The 20583-nt window shown below is 40.4% G+C and overlaps 1 long non-coding RNA gene across 1 annotated transcript; it reads right to left on the bottom strand.

Moving 5' to 3' along the window:
- Nucleotides 1-388: 388 nt before the first annotated feature.
- Nucleotides 389-5469, bottom strand: LOC124000158. Its single transcript, XR_006832549.1, has 3 exons — nucleotides 5342-5469; nucleotides 4798-4884; nucleotides 389-521 (listed from the first exon to the last, which is right to left on the bottom strand). It is a non-coding gene; the product is annotated as an uncharacterized LOC124000158 (long non-coding RNA).
- Nucleotides 5470-20583: the final 15114 nt, after the last annotated feature.

The raw sequence follows: 20583 nt of genomic DNA on the forward strand, positions 1-20583 counted from the left end.
TTACTAGACCAATCAGGAGCTGTTGCTAGGCAGTGAAATCCCTTGTTGCAAAAAATACTTATTTTCCACCATAATTTGCAAATAAATTCATGAAAAATCCTACAATGTGATTTTCTGGATTTTTTCCCCTCATTTTGTCTGTCATTGTTGAAGTGCACATATGATGAAAATTACAGGCCTCTCTCATCTTTTTAAATGGGAGAACTTGTACAATTGGTGGCTGACTAAATACTTTTTTGCTCCACTGTATGTCTCACACTAAATCAAAATCGATAAGACTAAATTACATATTACATAAACACATTAAACATTTAATTTCAGGCAATAAATAGGACCTGCATTAAACAATTCCTCTCAGGCAATAAGTAGGCATACCTATCTTAAGGGTCCTGCGGGCCCCTGGCTTGATGTTGTAGCAAATCCGCTGCAGTTCACACCACCCCGTGACCTTCCTGATCACAAACTTTAGGCCTCGCCACAGACATTTACAGTGCAGGAACACAAAGAACTGTGTCACCACCCTACAGCAGGGAGAGAGGGAGAGAGGGAAGGAGAGAAGAAGAGAGCAAGTTGTTTTGCATCTTTAATGGCACAATTCACCCAAAGTGTCCCCCTCACACCCCATACCCCAGCAAATTCACATTTCCCACCAGCTTAAAGTAAGGGTACTTTTTAAAATGTCTGAATCCCATAGTCTGTCACAGCTCTTCATTTGTGTTGTTGTTCAATGTTCAATTGATCAGTCCAATAGCTGCCCTGGCAAAAACAGACTACCTCCACTCCCTCCCTCCCTCTCCACCTCAGGCTGTGTGTGTGTGTGTGTGTGTGTGTGTGTGTGTGTGTGTGTGTGTGTGTGTGTGTGTGTGTGTGTGTGTGTGTGTGTGTGTGTGTGTGTGTGTGTGTGTGTGTGTGTGTGTGTGTGTGTGTGTGTGTGTGTGTGTGTGTGTGTGTGTGTGTGTGTGTGTGTGTGTGCTTTCTATCTGTCCGTCTGAGTGAGCATGTGTCCTGATGTATGCTAGAACTACAGGACCACTGTCACTCCTTTTCCATGGAGATGAGAGAAGATGACAGTGTGAGTGTATGTCCTTTTCAAGTGTGTCTGCATGTGTGTTCAACTGTACCTATTTAGCTTTCTACACTCTCTATATACACTATCTATCTCACCTGCTTTTATCATCTCAGAAATATATAAGTGAAGTCTTTTATTTCAGTCACAATCTGGAGAAAGTTATACATGCTTTCATTTCCTCACGCCTAAATTACTATAACTCTATGTACACATCTCAGTCAGAAATCCCTCCGTTGTCTACAGTTAGTTCAAAATGCTGCAGCTCAACTTTTAGAACATTTTACCATATCATACCTAATAGCTTCTCTACATTACTCACCATTCCAAAGTCTAGGTTGAAAATGAAAGGGCCCCTAAACTTTGCAATGGTCCGCCAGAGGAGAAACAGACGCCTCACAAGTCCTCAACTGGTAGCTTCATTAAATAGTACCCTCAAAACACCAGTCTCAACGTCAACAGTGAAGAGGTGATTCTGGGATGCTGTCCTTCTAGGCAGAGTTGCAAAGAATAAGCCATATCTCAGACTGGCCAATAAAAAAATAATAAAAAATTGGGCAAAAGAACACAGACACTGGACAGAGGAACTCTTTTGACCCTCTCCACTGAGGTCCTGTCGATGTGGATGGGGGTGTGCACCTGCCCCTGTTTCCTGTAGTCCATATTCAGCTTTTTGCTCTTGCTGACATTGAGGGAGAGGCTGTTGTGCTGACACCACACTGCCAGGTCTCTGACCTCCTATCTTTAGATGATCCCACCGTTGGTGACCAGGCCTACCACTGTCGTGTTGTCAGCAGTGTTTGGATGGGTTACTTGAAAGGTATTACTTTACAATATTACATTTGTTGTGGAAAGTAACTCCTTTTATTAATAGTTATATTACTTTGCATTACTTTCATGAAAAAAATATTTAAATCTCACCTTTTGTTTGACTGTCAGAGAGAGCAAGGCGATCCGCTACTAACTCAGGTTCGATCACTAGTTTCACCTGTGGCGCTGCTTTCCTGTGCTAGCCTACAAGTGCTGCTCTATATATGGGCTGCTTAATTAGACATATATACTGTAAGCCAAACATCTGTACAGATTTCCTATCTGTTCAATCAAAATATTTCAGCCAGTTCTGTTTAAAGACCGCATGTACACGGTACCATAGAGATGTACCTAGGATAGGATAAGTATTCCCTCTCACCCCCCCCCCCCTTTAAGATTTAGATGCACTATTGTAAAGTGACTGTTCCACTGGATGTCATAAGGTGAATGCACCAATTTGTAAGTCGCTCTGGATAAGAGCGTCTGCTAAATGACTTAAATGTAAATGTATAGAGGGCACACTTGCCACTAACGGGAAAGCCCTATATGGGCTAACGGGAAAGCCCTATCACAAAAGTGATCAATGGCAAAGATCAGATATACAATTCTATACAATTCTATGGACAGCAGCTGTCATGACATTTCTCCAAACAACTAAATGAGGAAAGAAGTCGAGATCCGATCATGGAAAAACTCACCCAGTAGAGAAATTATTCTAACGCACACATTTTTTGACAAAGTATCTGTAATAATATTACCCAAATTGAAAAAGTAACGCGTTACTGTACTCATAAAAGTAATCTGATTACTTCTAACATGTTACCCCCACAACACTGGTCATCAGCAAACTTGATGATGCACACATCCCTGGGAGGCCTCGTTTTGAGGGTCAGTGTGGCAGAGGTGTTGTTGCCTACTCCACCTGGGGTCAGCCCATAAGGAAGTCCAGGATCAAGTCGCAGAGGGAAGTGTTCAGTCTCAGGGTCCCAAGCTTGAAGGGCACTATGGCGTTGAACACAGCGGCATAGCCATACATTTGTTGGTGGGTGGGAAGCAGCTAACTTCCTGCAATTTTACACATTCTTCCATGAGGCTGAGAGAAAATGTGCAGTTTTATTAGGGTGTGTCACACCCTGACCATAGTTTGCTTTGTATGTTTTGTTTGGTCAGGGTGTGATCTGAGTGGGCATTCTATGTTGTGTGTCTAGTTTGTCTGTTTCTGTGTTTGGCCTGATATGGTTCTCAATCAGAGGCAGGTGTTAGTCATTGTCTCTGATTGGGAACCATATTTAGGGTGTTAGGTGATGTGATAAACAATGGATGCTAAGTGAGAGTTCTACAAAAAACAGCAGTGATCAAATCAATTTTCACTAAATGTCAATGTAGTCATCAAAATGGATAATAAATCATTTAAAGACATGAATGTGGAAGTTATTAACCATGTCTAAAAATCTCAATACTGTAATTATAACATTTACGCAATATGAGCCCAAATGTAAAGTAAGATATGTGCTTGGAACGTTCGATTCTGTGGGACATACTTTTTTCTGAAACCCTGTTCATATTTGCTCTTTGCGACCAGAGTATGCTCGATGTGACATTGTATTGCCAACAAGTATGGGAAAGTCCTGAGGGTGTTTTAAGGTCATCAAACATCGGTGGACTGAAATATAAGGTAAAAAGTGTTTCCTTTGCTGCTGTCATTCAAATGTTTTCAGAGACCTGAAAAAAAACAGGTTACAAAGTAGAGCTTCATAGCTACATTTTGGTGTATGGTTCATCAGGGATTGGTCTAAATTCACGTGTCCCCACCCGTTTTCATGATGAGATGCTAGTTAGCTGTGTGAGGGGCTGTTTGTTGGCTTAACACCGTTCACTGAGGTATTGTGCCAGCTGTGAATTTTATTATTTATTTTAGTGATTTTATTATTTGAATTGTAATCTACCAGAATTCAGTGGCTAAAGCCCTACATAAAAACATAGCTAAATACCAGTGAGTTTAAAATGTGTCCCGTCTATCTTGCTGTGCAGGTGGCTAGCAGGCTGCATTGCAGTTCATCCTCCCATCACTAGAGTAACTATTCAACACCAAACGTAACATTACAATGTAATCCAACTCAGGTGTAGGTCTACCTTAGAAGTAAGCTATGTTATCAAACTAGTAGCGTAGCCTTCTGTGTTACAGTTCAGACTAATTGAGAAATTTGTGTCTGAGTTAGGCTGTGTGTGTGTCTGTGTTGCATTTTAAAATGCATATAGGTGGCCTAATAATGTTTCATGTAATCTCCTCCCCTTTTTTGTGTCTAAAATGTCACATATCTTTCACATATACACAAATATGCATGCAGGCACACCCACATTCACACATACACTTCACAGACAAGACTTCACAGACAAGACGGTCAGTTTTGAGCAGAACCGTAAAGAAATATCCCATTGAAGTAAATGGAACATTGTAATTCACCAACTAATTTGCATAATTCATATTTTATTTGGTATTAATTTATTCAATTGTTACCTCAGTTCTGCATAAAACATCAATATACAGTATGTTAACAAAATGCTAATAGGTGCCACCTTACTTTAAATTAATGGGCTTAACATTCTGTAATAGCAATTAGCCATATTAAGTATCTAGTTTGCATAAATAAGTATAAAAAGTAGCATTCTAATTTCATAAATTGCTTCAAATTATTACCAAATTGCTTCTAATCCATAGTCTTTATGCAAATATGTACACTTGGAGAACTTCAAGGACCATTTGAGCTATAGCCTAAATTTCACTCAACATGAGTGAGAGCAAAAAACATTTTTGGCTTCGCCAACGTGAGTTGACAGGCAAGGCCTCATTAAAAGAAGTTCTGATAATCCCTAAAAACAAATGAAAACTTCCCTTGCAGAAAGAGCCTGTATTTGCCTACCTCAAAAAAATGTTTCATTTTGATGGTTTTGCCTCGTTCCTCTTCTACTCTTTAGAATTGACTCACGGCCAGTGACACAATGTATTCCTGTACAACAACAAAAACAAGCGGGAAGGGGAAAAACATAATTTTACATTGTTGATACGAAACATAGGCCTACACGGTTTAATATCTGGTGAATGGCTCGGCTCGTCTAATTTTTGTCGGGACAATTTCCATGGTGCTGCTGTGCTGTCAGATTATATAGGCTATAGATAAATACGTTGCTGTGAGAAATGTAAACCACATTGAATCAATATAGCCTTAACCTACCAGTTCTTCAGGCTAGGCTTCCTGCAATATGCTGGAATTAACATTATTAATCTCATTATAATGCAAATAAATTACACAGTTGTGTTGTTTGGTACAGCTTTATGTCTCGAAGCTAATAATCAGCACCCAATCACATCATGCATAATCCGAGCTCTGGAGTAACAGAAATCAATCGCGCTTCCTGAAAAGGAACATGCACATATTTACAAATGGATCAATAATAAGCACTCACAGGCAAGAAAAGGGAATGAGAGTAGGCGGCCAAAGACGCAATAGATTCCCGCAGGTAGCAGCTGCGCTTTTGTGGTGCGATTGTCCTCTTCACTCGATAGCAGGTACCTGTTCTTCCTCCATGATGATCGCATCACTGATGGGATGAGGAGACCGAGCGATAGAAAAGCATAGCAATGCAGAGTCTCTGCTGCCGCGCGGTGGCGGAGAAAGGGACAGACCAGTCCTAGCCGCGCGCCAGACAGACCTTCGCGCTGAAACCTGGTCTCAGGGCATTTCGTATTATTCTGTATCTAAATCGAGACACTTAATTTACTATGGTATGATATGTTACGTTTCGTGTATATATTCATTTGTGGATGTCCATCACCCATTTCGTATGATACAGTTTAAGTCGGAAGTTTATATACACTTAGTCATTAAAACTCGTTTTTCAACCACTCCACAAATTTCTTGTTAATGAACTATAATTTTGGCAAGTCAGTTAGGACATCTACTTTGTGCATGACACAAGTCATTTGTCCAACAATTGTTTACAGACAGATTATTTCACTTATAATTCACTGCATCACAATTCCAGTGTGTCAGAAGTTTGCATACACTAAATTGACTGTGCCTTTAAACAGCTTGGAAAATTCCAGACAATGATGTCATGGCTTTAGAAGCTTCTGATAGGCTAATTTACATAATTTGAGTCAATTGGAGGTATACCTGTGAATGTATTTCAAGGCCTACAGTCAAACTCAGTGCCTCTTTGCTTGACATCATGGAATCGAAAGAAATCAGCCAAGACCTCAGAAAAAACATTGTAGACCTCCACAAGTCTGGTTCATCCTTGGGAGCAATTTCCAAATACCTGAAGGTACCACATTCATCTGTACAAAGAATAGTATGCAAGTCTAAACACAATGGGACCACGCAGCCTCCATAACGCTCAGGAAGGAGATACAGTGCCTTGCGAAAGTATTCGGCCCCCTTGAACTTTGCGACCTTTTGCCACATTTCAGGCTTCAAACATAAAGATATAAAACTATTTTTTTTGTGAAGAATCAACAACAAGTGGGACACAATCATGAAGTGGAACGACATTTATTGGATATTTCAAACTTTTTTAACAAATGAAAAAATGAAAAATTGGGCGTGCAAAATTATTCAGCCCCTTTACTTTCAGTGCAGCAAACTCTCTCCAGAAGTTCAGTGAGGATCTCTGAATGATCCAATGTTGACCTAAATGACTAATGATGATAAATACAATCCACCTGTGTGTAATCAAGTCTCCGTATAAATGCACCTGCACTGTGATAGTCTCAGAGGTCCGTTAAAAGCGCAGAGAGCATCATGAAGAACAAGGAACACACCAGGCAGGTCCGAGATACTGTTGTGAAGAAGTTTAAAGCCGGATTTGGATACAAAAAGATTTCCCAAGATTTAAACATCCAAAGGAGCACTGTGCAAGCGATAATATTGAAATGGAAGGAGTATCAGACCACTGCAAATCTACCAAGACCTGGCCGTCCCTCTAAACTTTCAGCTCATACAAGGAGAAGACTGATCAGAGATGCAGCCAAGAGGCCCATGATCACTCTGGATGAACTGCAGAGATCTACAGCTGAGGTGGGAGACTCAGTCGTATATATCAGTCGTATATTGCACAAATCTGGCCTTTATGGAAGAGTGGCAAGAAGAAATCCATTTCTTAAAGATATCCATAAAAAAGTGTCGTTTAAAGTTTGCCACAAGCCACCTGGGAGACACGCCAACATGTGGAAGAAGGTGCTCTGGTCAGATGAAACCAAAATTGAACTTTTTGGCAACAATGCAAAACGTTATGTTTGGCGTAAAAGCAACACAGCGCATCACCCTGTACACATCATCCCCACTGTCAAACATGGTGGTGGCAGCATCATGGTTTGGGCCTGCTTTTCTTCAGCAGGGACATGGAAGATGGTTAAAATTGATGGGAAGATGGATGGAGCCAAATACAGGACCATTCTGGAAGAAAACCTGATGGAGTCTGCAAAAGACCTGAGACTGGGACGGAGATTTGTCTTCCAACAAGACAATGATCCAAAACATAAAGCAAAATATACAAGGGAATGGTTAAAAAATAAACATATCCAGGTGTTAGAATGGCCAAGTCAAAGTCCAGACCTGAATCCAATCGAGAATCTGTGGAAAGAACTGAAAACTGCTGTTCACAAATGCTCTCCATCCAACCTCACTGAGCTCGAGCTGTTTTGCAAGGAGGAATGGGAAAATATTTCAGTCTCTCGATGTGCAAAACTGATAGAGACATACCCCAAGCGACTTACAGCTGTAATCGCAGCAAAAGGTGGCGCTACAAAGTATTAACTTAAGGGGGCTGAATAATTTTGCACGCCCAATTTTTACATTTTTGATTTGTTAAAAAAGTTTGAAATATCCAATAAATGTCATTCCACTTCATGATTGTGTCCCACTTGTTGTTGATTCTTCACAAAAAAATACAGTTTTATATCTTTATGTTTGAAGCCTGAAATGTGGCAAAAGGTCGCAAAGTTCAAGGGGGCCGATTACATTCGCAAGGCACTGCACGTTCTGTCTCCTAGAGATGAACGTACTTTGGTGCGAAAAGTGCAAATCGATCCCAGAACAACAGCAAATGACCTTGTGAAGGTGCTGGAGGAAACAAGTACAAAAGTATCTATATCCACAGTAAAAATGAGTCCTCTATCGACAACCTGATAGACCACTCAGCAAGGAAGAAGCCACTGCTCCAAAACCACCATAAAAAATCCAGATTACGATTAGTAACTGCTCATGGGGACATCATAGATCATACTTTTGGGATAAATGTCCTCTGGTCTGATGAAACAAAAATAGAACTGTTTGGCCATAATGACCATCGTTATGTTTGGAGGAAAAAGGGGGAGGGCTGCAAGCCATTGAACACCATCCCAACTGTGAAGCACGAGGGTGTGCACACTGCAGGATGGACTGGTGCACACACAATAGATGGCATCATGAGAAAGGAAAATTATATGGATATATTGAAGCAACATCTCAAGACATCAGCCAGGAAGTTAAAGCTTGATCGCAAATGGGTCTTCCAAGTGGACAATGACCCCAAGCATACTTCCAAAGTTGTGAAAAATGGCTTAAGAACAACAAAGTCAAGGTAATGGAGTGGCCATCACAAAGCCCTGACCTCAATCCCATAGAAAATGTGTGGGCAGAACTGAGCAAGTGTGTGCGAGCAAGGAGGCCAACAAACCTGACTCAGTTACAACAGCTCTGTCAGGGGGAATGGGCCAAAATTCACCCAATTTATTGTGAGAAGCTTGTGGAAGGCTACCCGAAACGTTTGACCCATGTTAAACAATTTAAAGGCCATGCTACCAAATACGTAGAATGTATGCACACATGACTGTAAGTCGCTTTGGATAAAAGCGTCTGCTAAATGGCATATATTATTATTATTATTATTATTACTAATTGAATGCATGAAAACTTCTGACCCACTGAGAATGTGATGAAAGAAATAAAAGCTGAAATTAATCATTCTAAAGTGATGATCCTAACTGACCCAAGACAGGGAATTTTTACTAGGATTAAATGTCAGGAATTGTGAAAAACTGAGTTGAAATGTATTTGGCTAAGGTGTATGTAAACTTCCGACTTCAACTGTATGTTACAAATTACAAGTTGCATTGTATGTTACGAATTTGCAAAAGGTACAACATGTTACGAATTTGCAAAATGTACAATATGTTACGAATTTGCTAAATGTACAATATGTTATGGATGTGCAAAATGTATGAATTGTTACGAATTCTAGCTAGGTTGTAATGCAGCTAGCTGGCTAACATTAGCTAGGATAGGGGTTAGTGTTAAGTTTAAGAGTTAGGTTAAATGGTAAGGGGAAGTGTTAGCTAACATGCTAAGTAGTAGAAAAGTAGCTCAAAGTAGTAATTAGCTGAAAAGTGGATACTTAGCTAAAATGCTAATGTGGTCCGTGATGAGATTCGAACTTGTAACCTTTGGGTTGCTAGACATTTGTGTCTACCCATCCATCCCGACCAACCACCCTTTTTTAGAGTAACCATCTGTCTTGTGTAACCACACCAAATGTAACATATCATACTAATTTCAGTTTCCGTGTATACTTTTAATATATTATGTCTACTCTATGAGACCAGGCTGCGCCAAAACAAAATGGGATTTGAGAGGTCAAACTCATCAGACACAAAGAGATGAACACCTAAATTATACAATGAATCATATTGTCATGTTTGTTTTGTGTCGCCTAGGATAGGCCTAGGCTACTTGGCAAAGGGCAGTCTGTCAGGCTATATCATATGCTGTTTGGACATTCCGATTGTCAATCATAACATCAAAGGTTTTCTCCCGGGGTAAAATTTGTTTTATATTGGACATTCAGTGGCTATTTGGTCAATAGCTATTTAACCAAGCATGCCATGACTATGAAGAGGGTATATTCTGGGGTGGATGGAGAACCATGGAGAACCATGCACTTTAAAAAATAAGAAATACAAATAAGATAGCTTACACAGAGCATGCCATGACTATGTAAATGGTACAGTGCATTCGGAAAGTATTGTCACGACTCCTACAGAAGGTGGCTCCCCTTCCTGTTCTGGTGGCGCTCTGCGCTCGTCGTCACCGGCCTACTAGCTGCCACTGATCCCCCCCCCCCCCACCTGTGTTTAGTTAGGTTAATTGGTTGGGCTCTATTATCCAGCCGGCCCACCTGCTGGGTGTGCAGGATTATTTCAGTGTACGTGTGTACACGGCTGTAGGTCACAGTTGTCCGTGTGTTTGTAATTTTGCTGGACTGTTTAAATTCCCCGTGTTTGGGGCATTTGTTTGGGTTGGCGTCTGTTTACCGTTGTGGTGCATTAAAAGTAGCGCTACCCTGAACTCTCTGCTTCCTGCACCTGACTTCTTCCTCCATTACACCCTGGGCGTTACAAGTATTCAGAACCCCTTTTACATTTTGTTTTGTTACATCCTTATTCTAAAATGGATAAATAATGTTTTCCCCTCATCAATCTACGCTCAATACCCCATAATGACAAAGCGTTTGCAAATGCATTAAAAGTTTTTAAAAAACTGAAATACCTTACATAAGTATACAGACCCTTTCCTATGAGACTCGAAAGTGAGCTCCGGTGCATCCTGTTCCCATTGATCATCCTTGAGATGTTTCTACAACTTGATTTGGAGTCCACCTTGTCAGGATTTGGCCAGGGTTGTTCCGGTTTTTGGTCACTAGATGCCCCCATTGTGCTTTTTGACCTTTTGTTTTCCCTTGATCCCCATTATTATTTGCACCTGTGCCTCGTTTCCCCTGATTGTATTTAAACCCTTTGTTTTCCTCAGTTCTTTGCTCTGTGTTTGTATGTTAGCACCCAGCCCTAGTATTCTGTGAACTCTTGTTGATCCCGGTGGACTCTCTTGTGGAATTCTGTTTTTTGTTCTTGTTTATTTATTTTTGAGTATCTTTTGAGGCTTTTTATGCTATACCTACCACCTTGTGGATTTACCTTTTTGTCTTGGAGGATTACCTTTGTTCTTGTGGAATTCCTTTTGAGGTTGTGGAGTTACATGTTTTCCTGAAGGACTTCACTTTTTACTTCATTAAATACACTGTCTCAAGTACTGCTGTGTCTGCCTCATCTTCTGGGTTCTGCTGACTATTCGTGGCTCAGTTGGTTAAGTGACTGTTTCTCACTCCGGAGACCCGGGTTCGTAACCGGGTCCTGACACACCTGTGGCAAATTCAATCGATTGGACATTATTTGGAAAGGCACACACCTGTCTATATAAGGTCACACACACTTATTAAAAATTGTACTTTGAATTTACTTAATTTGAATGTGTACACCAGTTCCACTTTAATGAAACATGTTAGATAAACACAATTCTATATTTTTCAGTTTACTTATTTTATTTTTGTCAAGCTAATATAATTTTTCAATGCATTGTAATGGGATAGAATCAATTTAACATGTTTGGTAAAGCAAATTTTATTTGAATGAAATGTGTAGCTTCAAATGGATATGGACATGTTCTCTAAACCTGATCACTACTTACTAATTAACATTATTTTATTGATGATTTTACTCATAATTATGTAGAACATTGTCCATAATTTATATTATGGACAAGGTTATACATAATTATTAATGTAAGCATGAAGATGAAATTCTGCCATTTTCTACCTTAGTGTTTGTATTTACACAAATGAATAGGGAAATAAAAAGTACATGCTAAAGATGTGTAACTAAGGAGCAAGAGACCATCTGCATCAGTGACAAAGAAGGCAAAATGCATGTATGTCTTGTAATGGTTCAGCTCTTTGGATTGACAAATGTCCATTCACTGACATTCAGTGTTCAATGAATTGCACAGGTCTAAATCACAGTAATGTAGGCTATATATCTGTATAAAAAAAGAGTTGTCCTAACAATAATTGGGCACTCTCTCTAATGCATTTTTTAAAAACAGAATGAGGTAGTTATTGTTCATAAGAAATAACAGACCAAGAATGAGGTATGTGTATTACGTTGAATTATTTTTATTTTTGTCAAATCATTTTAAATGTATTGATAAATGGACACCCATAATATAAAGTAACACTGTTCAACTGCTAAAATGAACTCCACATCCCATTTCAATAAGTCTGTCACCTTTGCACCGCGTTTTACAACATGGAGGCAGCCATAAGCGAACTGTTAAACTGCATGAAAACACCAATCTCATAGGATTAGGTGTATAATCACTAGATATTAAATATGTAATACATTTTTTTAAATGGTCTGTTTTGATGCAAATACATTCTTTAAAAAAATACTTTTACCTCACAATAAAAAAAATGGAACACTAAATGATGCTGCAAAGTGATTGCAGACGATGTCATGCACAATCACCAAATAATTAGTTAGCTAGCATGTTAGCTATCTCAAGCGGTGTGTACTCCTCAGCAAACCTTAATTAGTTCTTGGTTAGGTAAATTCAAAGTTCTTGAACAATAGGTAAATATCATGGTGTTTCGCCAACTAACTTTACCGCTTTGCAAAATGTTAATCTTGACCTAGCCCTTTTTTACTGTTCATAGAAGCCAGCTAGCAACATCGCCTTTTACCTTTAGCTGCCAAGCCACTATGTTTCAGACTCAAGAGCACAAAATGAGAATATGGAGCAATCACTAATAATGTTACTGCTTACGATTCTGACTACAACCACAATGACAAATGTTGAATAAAATCAACCACCATGCTTAACTTGACCAAGATTCTAGGTACTGTCTTCTTCGCTAACGCGGCAGCGTTCTTTCTGGAAGAGTCTTCTCTCGTGCGGTTTGAATTGTTCCTCATTACTCATCATGAATTAACTTTATTGGTTCACGTACCCCATACATGATTCAAACTAGTAGATCTGATTTAGTTTCAAGTCGCATTGATTGGAAGCAATGAAATCGCGTTGAGAGGAGAAACAAAGCATGTTTGAGTAAATCCCACACAATGTTTTTGTAAATCTGACAGCCCACCTTGTCCCGTTTTTTCAGTGCACTTGACAGTGCATGTCAGAACAAAAACCAAGCCATGAGGTCAAAGGAATTGTCCGTTGAGCTCCAAGACAGGGTTGTGTCAAGGCACAGATCTGGGGAAGAGTAACAAAACATTTATTTAGCATTGAAGGTCCCCAAGAACACAGTGGCCTCCATCATTCTTAAATGGATGAAGTTTGGAATGACCAAGAGTCTTCCGAGAGCTGGCTGCCTGTCCAAAATGAGAAATTGGGGGAGAAGGACCTTGGTCACCTCCCTTACCAAAAACGCAATAGTCACCCTGACAAAGCTTCATGGTTCTTCTGTGGAAATGGGAGAACCTTCCAGAAGGACAACCATCTCTGCAGCATTCCACCAATCAGGCCTTTATGATAGAGTGGCCAGACAGAAGCCACTCCTCAGTAAAAGGCGCATGACAGCCCGCTTGGGTCACCTAAAGACTATCAGACCACAAGATTCTCTGGTCTGATGAAACTAAGATTGAACTCTTTGGCCTGAATGCCAAGTGTCACGTCTGGAGGAAATCTGTCACTATCCCTACGGTGAAGCATGATGTGGCAGCATCATGCAGTGGGGATGTTTTCATTGGCAAGGACTGGAAAACTAGTCAGGATCGAGGGTAAGATGAACAGAGTAAAGTACAGAGAGATTCTTGATGAAACCTGCTCCAAAGCACTCAGGACATCAGACTGGGGCGAAGGTTCACCTTCCAACAGGACAACGACCGTAAGCACACAGCCAAGACCATGTAGGAGTGGCTTCGGGACAAGTCTCAATGTCCTTCAGTGGCCCATTCAGAGACTGGACTTGAACCCGATCGACATCTTTGGGGAGACCTGAAAATAGCTGTGCAGCGACACTCCCTATCCAACCTGACAGAGCCTGAGAGGATCTCCAGAGAAAAATGGGGGAAACTCCCCAAATACAGGTGTGCCAAGCTTGTAGCGTCATACCCATGAACTCGAGACTGTAATCACTGCCAAAGGTTCTTCAACAAAGTACTGTTTTGTATTTTTAATACATTTGCAAAAAAAATCTAAAAACCTGTTTTTGCAGTGTCATTATAGGGTATTGTGTGTAGATTGATGAGGGGGAGGGGGCAATTTAAACCATTTCAGAATAAAGCTGTAACATAACAAAATGTGGAAAAAGTAAAGGGGTCAGAATTACTTTCCTAATGCACTGTATATTCTGAATTAGGGGAGGATGGAGAAAAATCCACTGCCTTTTTTTCTTGGGGAGAAAAAAAAAACATTTTCCATCTTTCAGTCTTCAATAGCTTTTGAACAAAGCATGCCATCATGACTATGAAAATGATGTACACTGAATCACGGGAGGCTGGAGAAAAATCCATGTTTTTTAAAATAGTTTTTCTTTAAGAAAAAAAACATTTCCGACTTTCAATCACAATAGCTTTTAAACAAAACTTGCCATGACTATGAAAATGATATATTCTAAATCAGTAGAGGATGTAGAGAAATCCATGGCTTAGAAAATTTTTGTATTTGTAATAAAAATAAATCCTAATAAAAATGTAAAAATCCATATTTCAATCTTCAATAGCTTTTAAACAAAGCATGCCATGACTATGAAAGGGAAGGATAGAGACAAATTCATGGCTTTTTTGTTGTTGAAATGTAGATGTATTTTTTGTGAGTGAGGGGCTTTCAATCTTCAATAGCTCTTACACAAGACGTGCCATGATCGTGAAAATTAGACTGAATATTCTGAATAAGGGGGATGGAGAAAATCCACTGCTTTTTTTGTTGTGGTAAAATTTTGATTTGTTTTTCATCCTGCTTTCAATCTTCAATTGCGCTTACACAAAGCGTGCCATGACTATCAAACTGACATATTTTGAATCAGGGGATGATGGAGAAAAATCCACAGCTTTTTTTCTGGTTGATTTAGGCTGCAACAAACAACACAACTGTGTGAGCATGAGTGTTTGCTTACATGACATAAATATGTTTGTTTATTTTTAATACTGTGAATGTGTGACTGTTTTTTTGTGGTTAGCGTGGCCTGGTGTGAAAATATGTGAATAGACTCCCGGGCTCACACAATAGATATGACAGATTTACATGGACACACTTCAACCCCTTGACACACTAGTCCCTCCTGCAAAACAGTTACTGTTGAATCATGGCTGATGTAATCCTCATCCACTACTTGTCAGAATGATTTTTAACAGAAGTAATGATTGTGTTAGCACTGTAAGTGAGGACCTCCTTTTATCTTTCCATTATAACCAGCAATTCTTTGACACTTCACATAATTTTGAAATTAAACTGTAATATCATAGACTGAGGGACCCAATACATTCAGTTTCTTCAGAAAGTATTCACACCCCTTGACTTTTTCCACATTTTGATGTGTTACAACCTGAATTTAAAATGGATTAGATTGAGATTTTGTCACTGGCCTACAAACAATACCCCATTCAGTCAAAGTGAAATAATGTTTTTAGACATTTTTACACATTAATTAAAAATGAAAAGCTGAAATGTCAATAAGTATTCAACCCCTTTTGTTACGGCAAGCCTAAATAAGTTCAGGAGTAAGAATTTGCTTAACAAGTCACATAAGTTACATGGACTCACTCTGTGTGCAATAATAGTGTTTAACGTGATTTTTAAATGACAATAACGTCATCTCTGTACATACAATTATCTGTAAGGCCAAGCAGTGAATTACAAACACAGAGTTAACAACAAAGACCAGGGAGGTTTTCCAATTAAGTGACAATGCCCACAATATATCCTCCAAAAATGGCTTCAAGGGCATTATTAATTTTATACAATGCATTTCCAACATATTCATTTAAGTCATTTAAGTCATTTAGCAGACGCTCTTATTATATTCAAATAATGATTGACATATTTTCCTTCAAAATTGTATTTTGATTAATTTATTCATACTATTTCACAAGATATAGTCCTGACACAAATCTAGGGTTGCTAGAGACGCGACAAAGTTGTTCAGTCTTTTTGTTCTGTATCTATGTACGCAACCCAGTCATTTGTTCTAAATCAGGGGTGTCAAACTCAAATACCCAGTGGGCCAAAATGTAAAACCTGAACAAAGTCACGGGCCAACATTGAACAAATTAACCTTTTAATATGGACCCAAACAAGTTTTTCTTTAACATTGAATATGGAACAAGCATCGCTTATTACCATACAATATATAATTTAATAGTGGAGACATGCAAAATCGAATTTCAAATGAAAAAACACATCAATGGCATTCATTTATTAAATAAATAAAATTTAAATAAAAATTGTATGCCTCTTTTCTATTTGCAGCCTTCTGATTTAAATACCAAAATAAACTTTTTCCACTGGCTAATAATTTTACAAATAAAATGATAATAAATCAATCAACCATTCAAGCCCATGCCTTGTAGCAAGAAAAAGTGCATAAAGAAAACGTTAATTATTGCACACACACACATGTTCATCAGTCAGACGTCTCCTGTGAGTTGTTTTGGTCATCTTCATCGAGGAGAAAAGTTGCTCGCATAGATAAGTGCTGCCGAACATGGAGAGCATCTGAGCAGCTTGGGTGCACCGTGGAAACTGTGCGGCGCCCACAGCATCATACTTTGACTTCAGCGTGTCGTTGCACTGGAGTTCAATCAGCTCCATTTGGATGTTGGTTGGTGCATTTTCCACTTCAACTGCGAAGGGATTACTAAGCAGTTCAAACTTGCATTTCTGGGCATCGAAGTCGGCAAATCGCCGCTAAACTCAGCGGCGGCGAGAACACTGAGTTTTTCAGCAAACTGTGCGCATGGGAACACGGCGGTAGAGATCTGCGCTTTAATGGATTGGCAGCAGGGAAAATGGCAAGGGTTTCCTTGCAGCATCTGATTCTCCCACAGGCACAGTTTAGTTTTGAAGGCCCTCACTGCAGCGTACATGTCTGTGATGATGCGCCCCCGCCCCTGAAGCTGCAGTTTCAGCGCATCGAGGTGGCTCGAGATGTCACAGAGAAAGGCCAGCTCACACAGGAACTTTTGCTCCCGGAGCTCTGCTGTATCCTTCCCTTTGGTTTCCAGGAATTGACATATTTCTTCACGCAGCTCGAAACATCTGTTCAGTACTTTTCCTCTGCTTTAGCCATCTCACCTCTGTGTGATACGGCACGTCTGCGTATCCCGAACCACACTCCTCCAGAAAAGATTTAAACTGGCGGTGATTTAGACCTTTGGCTCTTATAAAGTTAACTACCTGTGTTACTGTGGTCATAACATGTTCCATCTTTAGGGCTTTGGCACACAGTGCTTCCTGATGTATGATGCAGTGGTAAACAGTTAGCTCACCTGCACAGTTCTCTTCCCGCATCTTCTCCCGAACCATGCCCACCAGTCCACTCTTTTTACCGCACATCGCTGGCGCACCATCTGTCGTTAATCCAACGAGTTTATCCCACGGCAGCTTTATTTCAGTTACACATTTGGAAACCTCCTCAAAGATTTCCTTTCCTGTGGTTGTGCCATGCATTGATTTGAATCCTAATAGCTCCTCCGTAACACACAGATTTGAGTCCACTCCACGGATGAAGACTGACAGCTGAGCAGTATCAGATGCGTCGCAGCTCTCATCCACAGCGAGGGAGAACGCAACAAAATCTTTTCCCTTTTCCATCAGCTGGTCATACAGATTAGTGGCAAGATCACATGTGCGATCAGCTACTGTGTTCGTGCTCAGACTCACGTTTGAAAATGCTTGTTTTTTCTCTGGGCATACGAGGTCACAAACCTTCATCATGCACTTTTTCATGAACTCTCCCTCATTAAAGGGCCGGGCTGATTTTTTGCGATCTCTGATGCCACTATATAACTAGCCTTTACAGCAGCCTCGCTTTGTGATGAGGCTTTTTTAAACATATTCTGTTGTGAAACCAAACTTCTTTTCATCTCCTCTACTTTCTGGCTCCTTTGAGTCATGTCCAGGTCCTTGTATTTGTCATGGTGTTTCGTTTCATAGTGTCGTCTAATGTTGTACTCCTTACTTACAGCCACGTTGACTCCACAAACAAGACAAACAGGTTTGTCTTTTACATATGTAAACAGATATTCTGCCTCCCACTTGTCCAGAAAGCTCCTGTTTTCTAATTTGGTATTGTCTCGCGGGCCAAATATAATTACCCCGCGGGCCAAATTTGGCCCACGGGCCAGAGTTTGACACCCATGTTCTAAATGTTCCATTGCCATACTGGCTGGCAACATTCTTATCCCTTGCATGTTACCTAGCCAACTATGGCTAACTTACAGTCACGTCAGAAAGTGCAGCCAGAATAACAGCAAAGTAGCTGCATTTGTATTTGTTTTAAGCTGTTTTCTAGTGACATTTATTTAGATACATCCATAACAAGCAAATGAGGCGCGATTTTGCCTGACAGAGAAAATGTGCTCACTCATCAGGACACGTGTTCAGAGGAGCTAGCTAGCAACACAGCTAACACAATAACTTCAAACTGAAGCTGGAAAGACTGCAAATAAGCAGTGTTTATTTGGACCTTTTTTCAGTTTAACTTTTTTTGTATTTGTTCATAAAAATAATGCCAGCGTGGCTGTAAGTTAGCCTAGTTGGCTAGCTAACATGCAAGGGATAAGAATGTTGCCAGCCAGTATGGCAATGGAACATTTAGAACAAATGACTGGGTTGCGTCCATAGATAAGCAAGCATGATACAAATCTCTGCTGTTGAAAACTAAATGTTAGTCTAAAAGAAATGTGAGAATGTCTAGATGCTTTTATAGTGTAGATCAAGTTCATAAATTGCTTGGCTGGGCTCATGAGACAATGGATTGCTCAGTCAGATGGAACAGAGTAAATAGGCAATTTAACATCATAGACACCTGCTGGAATGCAGTTTTAACTCATCGGCATTCAGGATTAAACCCATCTGTTGTATAATCCTTGCAAAGAAGGTCACCTATTGGTAGATGGGTAAAAAAGAAGCACACATTGAAAATCAAATCAGACTTTATTTGCCACATGCGCCAAATACAACAAGTATAGACTTTACCGTGAAATGCTTACTTACAAGCCCCCAACCAACAGTGCAGTTCAAGAAGAAAATATTCACCAAGTAGGCTAAAATAAAAAGTAACACAATAAGGACAATAACGAGGCCGTATACAGGGGGCACCGGTGCCGAGTCAGTGTGCAGGGGTACAGGCTAGTTGAGGTAATCTGTACATGTAGGTGGGGACAAAGTGGCTATGCATAGATAATAAACAGCGAGTAGCAGCAGTGTACAAGTGGGGGTAAATATAAATTGTCCGGTGGTGATTTTGATTAATTGTTCAACGGTCTAATGGCTTGGGGGTAGAAGCTGTTGAGGAGCCTTTTGGTCCTAGACTTGGCGCTCCGGCACCGCTTGCCATGCGGTAGAAGAGAAAACAGTCTATAACTTGGGTGACTGGAGTCTGCCAATTTTATGGGTTTACCTCTGACACCGCCTATTATATAGGTCCTGGATGGCAGGAAGCTTGGCCCCAGTGATTTACTGGGCCGTTCTCACTACCCTCTGTAGCGCCTTACGGTCAGATGCCGAGCAGTTGCCATACCAGGTGGTGATACAACCGGTCAGGATGCTCTTGATGGTACAGCTGTAGAACCTTTTGAGGATCTGGGGACCCATGCCAAATCTTTTCAGTCTCCTGAGGGGGAAAAGGTTTTCTCGTGCCCTCTTCACGGCTGTCTTGGTATGTTTGGACCATGATAGTGTTTTGGTGATGAGGACACCAAGGAACTTGATACTCTCGACCCACTCCACTACAGCCCCGTCGATGTTAATGGGGGCCAGTTCGGCCCACCTTTTCCTGTAGTCCACTATCAGTTCCTTTGTCTTGCTCACATTGAGGGAGAGGTTGTTGTCCTGGCACCACACTGCCAGTTTTCTGACCTCCTCCCTATAGGCCATTGTTGTCAGTGATCAGGCCAACCACTGTTGTGTCGTCAGCAAACTTAATGATGGTGTTGGAGTCGTGTTTGGCCACGCAGTCGTGGGTGAACAGGAAATTCTTGGAGGGGCCCCAGTGTTAAGGATCAGCGTGGCAGACGTGTTGTTGCCTACTCTTACCACCTGGGGCCGCTTTGAGCATGGTGAAGTTATTCATTACACTTTGGATGTTGTATAAATACACCCAGTCATTACAAAGATACAGGTGTCCTTACTCAGTTGCCAGAGAGGAAGTAAACCGCTCAGGGATTTCACTATGAGGCCAATTGTGACTTTACAACAGTTGCAGGTTTTAATGGCTGTAATAGGGCAAAACTGAGGATGGATCAACAACATTGTAGTTATCAATAGGGAGATCTTTTTTAAAGCCATATTCTTGTTTTCTCTCAGCACATTAGAGGTACTCACTCACTCACTCACTCACTCACTCACACACATACTTTTCCTTGTGTCCTAGTTCTACCTGCTGATTTGCAGGTTGACTCAATCACATGTGGTGTTGCAGCCAGAGTGAATGGGTCTGTCCATTAATCACCCTCCTCCTCCTCCCACCCCAACAACCTGCAATTTATCACTTTAATGGAGCACTCAAGTCTCATTTTCACCTCATTTAACTGATTTACTTAACAAAAGGCACATCTCAATAGGTGGTCCAGGTAAGTCATTATATAGCACAAGCTTTCCTCTTCTGTT

This window comes from Oncorhynchus gorbuscha, linkage group LG16 (assembly GCF_021184085.1).
Source record: "Oncorhynchus gorbuscha isolate QuinsamMale2020 ecotype Even-year linkage group LG16, OgorEven_v1.0, whole genome shotgun sequence".
Classification (NCBI taxonomy): domain Eukaryota; kingdom Metazoa; phylum Chordata; class Actinopteri; order Salmoniformes; family Salmonidae; genus Oncorhynchus; species Oncorhynchus gorbuscha.